The sequence below is a fragment of the Coenobita brevimanus genome, chromosome 51, assembly GCF_032717465.1.
Source record: "Coenobita brevimanus isolate Jiangsu-jjx chromosome 51, ASM3271746v2, whole genome shotgun sequence".
In the NCBI taxonomy this organism is placed as follows: Eukaryota; Metazoa; Arthropoda; class Malacostraca; order Decapoda; family Coenobitidae; genus Coenobita; species Coenobita brevimanus.
Window position 1 is genome coordinate 37,703,296 of NC_137004.1, and position 8,708 is coordinate 37,712,003.

An 8,708-nucleotide genomic window follows, 5' to 3' on the forward strand; every position below is an offset into this window, starting at 1 on the left:
AGGGAGGGGTGAGGTAGGGAGGGGTGAGGCAGAGCGAGCACAGTCTCCTCCCGACCACGAAAGAGGCAGCAAGTGATCCGCAGTAGATATACCACTTCGTTTTTTTTTAATATTTTCGGCTCAAACTGCCTCTGTAAATACCCAAATCCATCCCTGTTACTAATCCTCTTCCTTTCCGATCCTTAACACTTCCCTTAAAAAATTTATTGCGTTATATCCAAGGCCCTTACGTAACGGTATACCAAACCAGTGCGCACCGAAGCCTCCCAATGTACTGTTTTACGAAGTTGTTTTGTAGTTATGAAGTTTGTTATGAATATTGCTCTGTTTACCGAAGGAGGATCAACCACAGGGCGCTTCTGTCAACGAAATGAACAGACAGGCAGATTGGGTGAGTGGCTGGGCTTGGATAGAAGTGATTTTGACGATATTTTAAAACAGCAGAGAAGAGGTAGGATGTCACTTCACTCCCATATTTAATTCTTGTGTAATCATGTATATTTTTCTTGCTTTTGAAGGGTTATGAAAAATGTTTAACTATTTGTCCTTGATCTTAAAATTTTCAGTGCACGAAAATTAAGGAATGATCTTTATTTTACGTCTATAGTATATAAAAAAAATAATGCCGTCTACTCCTACCGTTGAACTTAACCATTATATATTTTTTTTATTATTCATTGTTCGGATTTTTTTCATTTTCTTCACATGAGGTTAACGGATTAAGTGGAGTAGTACATGAGGGAGGGTGACTTGGAATGGCGGGAGGGACTGGTGGTTAGCAGGGATGGACTGACTTGGGGACTGTTGGTTGTAACTATCCCTGATGAACTGTGGGATTAGGTGTCTGGGAATAGACAGATAGATAGATAAACATATAGACAGATTCGCAGATGGGTAGGTAGAGAGAGAGAGAGAGGGGGGGGGAGTCACATGAACCCCTTTATTACGAAGACTCTTAGGCAGATTGTTTGACGACTGCAAGAATATGACAAAAAAAAAAAGTCATATATTTTCTAAGCTTCAGCAATATGTAAACAACTCAGCATGGCCAATTTTCCCTCTTCCTAAAAATTCTAATACATTCTATACATTTTCATAATTTTCCCCGCGTTCAGCATACATATAAAAGAAAATTATATGTAGTAGCTTTCCATATCTTCATCTCATAAAAGCCATGAAATATTTTAAACCAGTATTTCTTTGTAAACACTCAAAGTCTGTTATTTTGCCCGATCTCTGTTATTTAATCTTTTTTTTATTCTTATTCTCGCCGTATAATTTGGATGCAATCGCTTCATAATTTCCAGTCCCCAAAATTACATGATAAAGATTTAAAGCGATCATCCACTTTCTATCTTTCACAAACTTCCGTATGCAAAGTGGCCTGAGTGAATAATCTATAAGGATATGTGTGTGTTTAAGAGTTGGTATTTGGCCTAACCTGTGGTGGGGTAACAAGGAAGGAGACGGAGGAGAAGACCAAGTACGAGAGGAAAGATTAGGAAAAGAATATGGTGTACAGAAGGGAAGTTGACAGCAGAAGGAGGAGAGGAAGACCGAGAATGGGAGGAAAGATTAGTAAAAGAGTATGGCGGTGTGTGGAAGGGAAGTTGATAGGAGAAGGGAGAGAGGAAGACCGAGGACGAGATAGAAGGCTGATAACACTCTCAGGCTCCTGTGACACTCTAGCTAAATAGAATAGTTTGACGTTAGCCAGAATAGGGTACTAGAGCTGTCCCAACCATGAGAGAGGCAATGGTATCAGTATTAGCACGATCAGATTCCATTCCTCATCCTAACTAAATCAAATCGTGTGGTATTAGCCCAGATATTAAACTAGAGTTGAGGCGAGCATGAGGGGGTGAAGAATGTATTGAATAAAAAAAAAAAAATCACAGGAAAAAAAGTTGGTGGAAAAATAGGGAGAAAAGTTCAAGATCGAAAGAGAAGGTTGAAAAAGTGTAGGGAGTCAGAACTGGTGAGAGAATGATGAGAGAGAGAGAGAGAGAGAGAGAGAGAGAGAGAGAGAGAGACGAATACAGAAGCAGAGTTGAGAGGAGAGTGAGGAGAGAAAGAACGATACTAAAATTGAATGTTTAAAAGAAAAAGAGTGGCAGAAGCGAGAATGACGTGACTGATAATAAAAAAAAAAAAGGCTGAAAAGAAAATGTGTAAGATATAAAAACAAAAAAGGAAAGTATGTGGGAATGAAGTAGATGGAAGACTGAGAAGATAAAGAGCGAAAACGAGATAAAGAGGTAGGTATATGAAAATCTATTAAAACAAAGGTGATGGGAGAATGAGGAGAGGTAGGCCGAGAACGAAATATTATAGGGTATAGAAATGATGATGTACAGAGGCACAGTTTATAGAAGAATGATAGAGGGAGACAGCGTGTGAGATAAAGGGATTTAAGTAAGTGCGCAGGAGTGAAGTCGATGGGGGAATGGGGAGAGGAAGATCCAGAACGAGAGAAGGGCATCAAGAACATAAAATGATTGGAAGCAAATTTAATGACAATGAGGAATGGACTTTAAAAAAAAAAACAGAAAATAAAAAAAATAGCATCCTCAGGCTCCTATGACTCACACTCAAACATAATTGTCTGACGTTATCCGGCATAGACTGACTAGAGCTGTCCCGTCCATGAGAGGGGTTGTATGGCGACGATATTAATACTCCTAGGTCTCCAAAAGCTGGATAAAATCGTCTGACGTCAGCCGGAACGCAATACTAGAGCTGTCCCGATGATGCGAGGGTTAAGTTAAGAGGGAAAACAAGAGGAGAAAGACAGAAAGTGGACGTGAAGGAGGGCGGCGTGGACTGACGGGAAGGGCATGATATTAGTGACAGAAAGGCTTAATGTCATATTCTTCACAGTCATCCTGTATGGGCTCTATGGTTAGACATCTCGCTGTAGATAGATAGATAAATAGATAGACAGAACAGACTGATAGATAGTATAGACTGGTAGATAAAATAGAGGGTTAGTAGGGGCAGGTAAGATAAATAACACAACTGAATTAGAATAAGGGACTGCAGTTAGAGAAGAATGACGCAAAACGGGAATTAATTTGGTAGGTCTGCTGAAAAGTGTGTTAAGAGGGAATGAGGAACTGCACCTGGAGGGGATGGAGAAGCGGGACGAGAATTAGGTAGGCGAGGATTTGCTGGAAGGTGGGCAGGGATGGAAGAAAATGCATTAATTTGTGGAGAAGGAGAGGAGGAAGAGTAAAGGCTGGAAAGTGGACTGAGAAGGAATGAAGAGCAAGTGAAAGGTAGGTCATAATGTTGTCGTGTTCGCAATAGTTGGCTTACAGCGACTGCGGTAGTAGCAAAAATGACATACTTAGGACATATGTTGCCGTGAATAGATGAGTCAGAAGTGCTGTTAGCCTTGAGTGGATGGGTAAACCGGGCTGAAGGAAGACCGGCCAGAATCCCAGAGGTTTGAGGGCCAGTGCGTTTAAGACAAGCAAGCCTCTACATCACAAGTATTAGAAGACACCAACACTGTCCCGTTCTACAAGTCTCTCAGTTCCCTCTTTCCATGCCAGTCCTGACGAGATCGCTCAAGGCTTTACCGAAGATAATCCCCACTCAGACTGTGCTAGGCTTACAAGTCACCAGATTCGGATTTCAAAGAGCCAAGATAGTGTAAGTATTTCACAGTGATTTTCATTTTTTTAAGAAAATGCACTGTAGAGCTGATAGCTATCGTTTCAATCTTATGAATGCACAAGAAAAAGGGAAAAAAGAAAGAGGAATCGTTTATCTGTGTGCCTTTGATTTAAAACAGCATTCGTTATTCCTCATCTGTATATTTATCCAGATGAAATCCAGTGCAACGCTGGCCCTCTCCGCTGTAGAGGGAACAGTGCAAATAAAAAACCAAAGTATTTTATTGGATATGTTGTGGCAGACTGTATATACATCGTAAGTATGGGCCAACAGATTGCAGGCATATGCTGCCATTTGAGAGGACATACTACCAGCATCCACTTAGAATGTTCGCCACGGAAAGATTTGACCCAAGTCTCGTGGCGCACACATATCATAAGACGAACGCTGTAAACAATAAGCCACTAAGTCTCCCGGTATTCTAGGTGAACATACAATTACAAGACATAAAGAACGCTCACATATGGCCACTGTAAGATGATAAATTCAAAGTACTTGCCTGGCCCGTTTTTATATTACAATCCCCCTTCCTGCCTTGAAGTAGAAGCCAGTCTTAAAATATATTAATTCTCTTGGATGCAGATAACACGTAAAAATGTCAAATAAGAGCAGTTAGAATCTTTTCAGAACGAGAAGCCAACACAAAGTTTAAAAAAAAAAAAAAAAAAAAGTCGTCTGATGTTAAAATAAAACTGCAATCTATTTACGAAAAAAAAAAAAAAAATCAAACTGCTTAGAGCCAATGCAAACTACCAAAGGCTTCTGTCTTCATGATAAAGGTTAGCGCGACTTTTTATTCTTGATATTTAACATCAAGTTCGTCCTTTGGGAGCCGAAATCATGTAGTTTTTAAGATTTCTTTGATCAAAACCAGACATACCGAACGTGAAATATGGTGCGTGGATGTCGTAGAGTTTTATATTATTATTATTTTATTATTATTATTATTATTATTATTATTATTACTGCTACTACCACTACTACTACTATCATAAATTAACAGCATTCTCTTAATTATTCCCTCAATAACCATCATCACTAATCAATCAATCTCTCTCTCTCTCTCTCTCTCTCTCTCTCTCTCTCTCTCTCTCTCTCTCTGATATCGCTTGTCAGAGGGCCGCTAAGGGGAAGCCATTATCTGACCGTATCAAGGAAGTTACCGCGACTGAAGCTAAGCCAAGCGATGTCTGTCTCACCGCTAACGAGAGAGAGAGAGAGAGAGAGAGAGAGAGAGAGAGAAGGACTGCGCATGGGTTTAGAACATGTAAGAAAAACTGAGAGAAAAGTCGGGAGGAAACGGACATGTTAAAAATGATGACACAAAACGACATCAGAGAGAGAGAGAGAGAGAATCACTAGTGTAAGAAAGCCAGCTTAATTGAGAGACATTTTATGGTCTAATGGCAGATTTTTCAATGTAGGTCACCAGGTCAAAAATAGATTAACAAAAGATAGATAGATAGACTGATAGATAGACAGATAGATAGATAGACAGATTTAAAGAGAGATGATGAAAAAAACAACGTAGGGATGCTAAAAGTAATCCAAAGAGAGAGAGAGAGAGAGAGAGAGAAGGGGGGGAATGAAGACATGACAGGATAAAAACAAACCGAGTGGATATCTGAGAGAGAGAGAGAGAGAGAGAGAGAGAGAGAGAGAGAGAACAATGAAAGGATAAACGCAAAGATATAAAAGACGTGGACAACACTAGCAAAACATTCTCTCAATTGCAAGGGCTAAGAGGGCCGTACGTAGGTGTGTGTGTGTGTGTGTGTGTGTGTGTGTGTGTGTGTGTAAAATCGACGTCACCATACTGAAAGAATTAGCCTGTTTATTCCAATACGTATTTTCTGTTATTCTTATATTTATCAATCCATTATTTTCAGCTTAAAGGATTTATAGAGCCTTCATAAGTATAAGCCTTCAGTACAACAGAGCTCGTATTCTCGTCGATTAAGGAGACCCCTAACACCTATTCCTTAGCGATTTATCTGTGGGTCCTGCTAGATGATATAATTTTGTACCTCACTTGTGCAGAGTATGGCGGTATTAGCCTGATTTGAGGAACACAGTATACGATAAGATATAATAAGTAAAATAAATCGCTCAGGAATGAGTGTTGGGGAGCTTCCGTAACTGAGGAGAATGCTGGCCCATGTCTCTCATCAGCTGAATAAAATCGTCCGCCGGTAGCTAGGATGATAAAATAATATTCGTCATTATACTGGAGGGATTGACGGTGTGTGTGTCTCTAACCAGATTGTAAACTCACTCCTCATCGTTCCATAGCTTCATTTATATAGGCTAAAAAATACTAAGTTAAATATAATAAGATATATGTATAAAAAGACGCCAAGGCAGTGAATCGTTTAGCCGAGATCCAAGAAAAACAGGATGAATTACACTACGGCTGGAAATTCTTATGGGTAGCGCGAAACTCTAGGGACAATCAACCCGAATTTAACTTTACCAGCGGCAGGATTTCTTAGTTCCTGGTACGATATAGGATTTTATTTGGCTAAGGGGCGGCCTCTCGTGGCGAAGGAGGGAAGGGGGAAGCATCTGCAGCAGCCCCTTCAGTACCATGACTTCTATTTATCTTTATTTTATTAGCTAAGACATCTCGTGCTGATCAGTAGTCATTATTATTATTATTATTATTATTATTATTATTATTATTATTATTATTATTATTATTATTATCACTGTAGTTGCTATTCTTCATCATCATCATCATCATCACCATCATCATCATCATCATCATCTTCATTCTCTCACCATTGCTGTCAGAGTAACAAATCAAATATAATGAAAACAAAAATCCCAACGCCAGACAAAACAAATTGCCCCTTAGTGAAGAGAATAATAGGCTACTGAGAGGTGATTGGCAGTTTACTAAGCACCTCATCTCTAGTTAATGACCCCTAATTAGTGAGAGTGGTTGGCTTAATGACTTTAGGGCAATTAGAGCCATGATTAGGGTGTGTTAATGTGTTGTTGTGTTAGTGTTTGGTGGATGAAAAAGAAGTGGGTGATTCTCCCTCTCTCTCTCTCTCTCTCTCTCTCTCTCTCTCTCTCTCTCTCTCTCTCTCTCTGTATAATATAAAATAGCTTTTGTCTGTGTATTTCGTTTTATCTTTCTTTTTGCGTCTATATTGCAGTTTTTTTGTCTTCTCTCTCTCTCTCTCTCTCTCTCTCTCTCTCTCTCTCTCTCTCTCTCTCTCTCTCTCTCTCTCTCTCTCTCTCTCTCAGTAAGTAGTGTCCCCCAGAGAGGCCTAATCCCTAACGAGCCTAACTAGTACCCCATTGATCCCAAGGTCAAGGGTTCGATCCTGTTGCGTGTCACTTGAACCCCAGCAGACGATTTCATTCAGGCGATTTTACTCAGCATAGGGTCGTATAGCGGTCAAGGAAGCCCCCTAACACCTCTTCCTTACCGACTTATTTTCTTGACACGGCTGGCTAATATCGCTTTGTACGGTATTAATGCAGAGTATGTTATTAGAATGAGTATAAAGTAGCATAGATGAGGACGGTAAGGTGTAATAAGCAAAATAAATCGCTCAGGAAGAGGTGTTAGGGAGAATACGGGGCACAGTCTTCATTAGCCCTTTCACGGCATCCTCCCCGAATTGAGATAAAGTTTTCGAAAATAATAAAGTAAAATTGATTAGCGTTTTATTAGGGTAAAGGAAAATAAAGAGAGGCATTTATAAACCTGCTTTCACTGCTTTAAAGAACGTACAAGAATAGGAATGTGTCTGTCCGTCTGTCTGTCTATCCGTCTGTCTGTCTGTCTGTCTGGTAACCTATGGACTACTATCTAACTTTTATCGGCATATACTCTCTCCTGGAATGGTTATCAAATCTCTGTCTATTCATTTATTCATCCATCTACCTATCTATCGGTCTGTCTTTCTGTCTATCTCTAACTGTTTCTATCTATTTATCTATTTATCATTCTATCCTACAGTGACAACCTTCTCAAATTTTTTTTCTGTAGTTTGCGTTTTTCTTTTCTTTTTTGTAATCGTACCAAAATTTTTCAGTATAGCATAAATTCAATCTCCGTGTCTTAAGGGCCATATTCTCGTGGGTTTAGAAGGCTCCGTCACATCTTCCCAATAGCGATTTATTTTACATCTCTCTAATCTCATCTCTGTTATTTACGTCTCTCATACATACAGCCGTACTAAATATCTAAAAAGGGTATACTAACCTTCTCATGACTGGGATAATTCTAGCACTCTGTTCCAGCAAAAGCCAGATGATGTGAGACAAGAGGGAGTCATAGGAGCCTGTGAGTCGAAATAAGAATTTAATTGGGTTAAAGAAAGGTATATGAGAAAGGAGGGTGCGAGCTGGGGGGAGGGCAGCTAAATGGCAGGGGACAGGGTGACATGGAGGCGATTTATTTGTGGCCACCCCTCACGGGATTAAGGCGTCTGGCAATAGATAGATAGATAAAGGTCATAAGAAGCCTGCATTTAGAGACTTACACTGAGTTATTGATGGGAGAAGCTAAGTGATGGATGGAGGATGAAATAAATTTCTGGTGAAATAATTAACATCAAAATACTGGAGCCAAGTGACCCGGTGGCAGCGTGTTCGTCTTACAATGCACAGTTATTATTATTATTATTATTATTATTATTATTATTATTATTATTATTGTTGTTGTTGTTGTTGTTGTTGTTGTTGGTAGTGGTGATAGAGATGATGGTGGTGAATTTGCTCTCTTCTCTCCTGTTTCCAGTGCTATTTCTCTCTCTCTCTCTCTCTCTCTCTCTCTCTCTCTCTCTCTCTCTCTCTCTCTCTCTCTCTCTCTCTCATCCCATCTCACCTCCCCGTCTCTAAGTGGCCCATTACTCTCAAACACTGCCATTAAACACAACCCTCCCTCATATGCCAACCCATTATTATCCTCACATATAAAAGAGGCAAAAATGGGAGGTCTATTAGCAGTGGTGATGATGGCTTTGAGTGTTGTGGTATTTTCTGAGGCTAAATAAAATCATCCGACC

At 39.8% G+C, this 8,708-nt stretch overlaps 1 protein-coding gene across 1 annotated transcript in view; it reads left to right on the forward strand.

Annotated features, from left to right (window-relative positions):
* The first annotated feature begins 343 nt into the window (after positions 1–343).
* Positions 344–8,708, forward strand: part of LOC145400113 (potassium channel subfamily K member 13-like) — a 68,711-nt gene continuing 60,346 nt past the window's right edge. The window contains exon 1 of the mRNA XM_080272624.1: positions 344–391. The gene's annotated coding sequence lies outside the window, so the exon portion shown is untranslated. The remainder of the gene's footprint in view (positions 392–8,708) is intronic.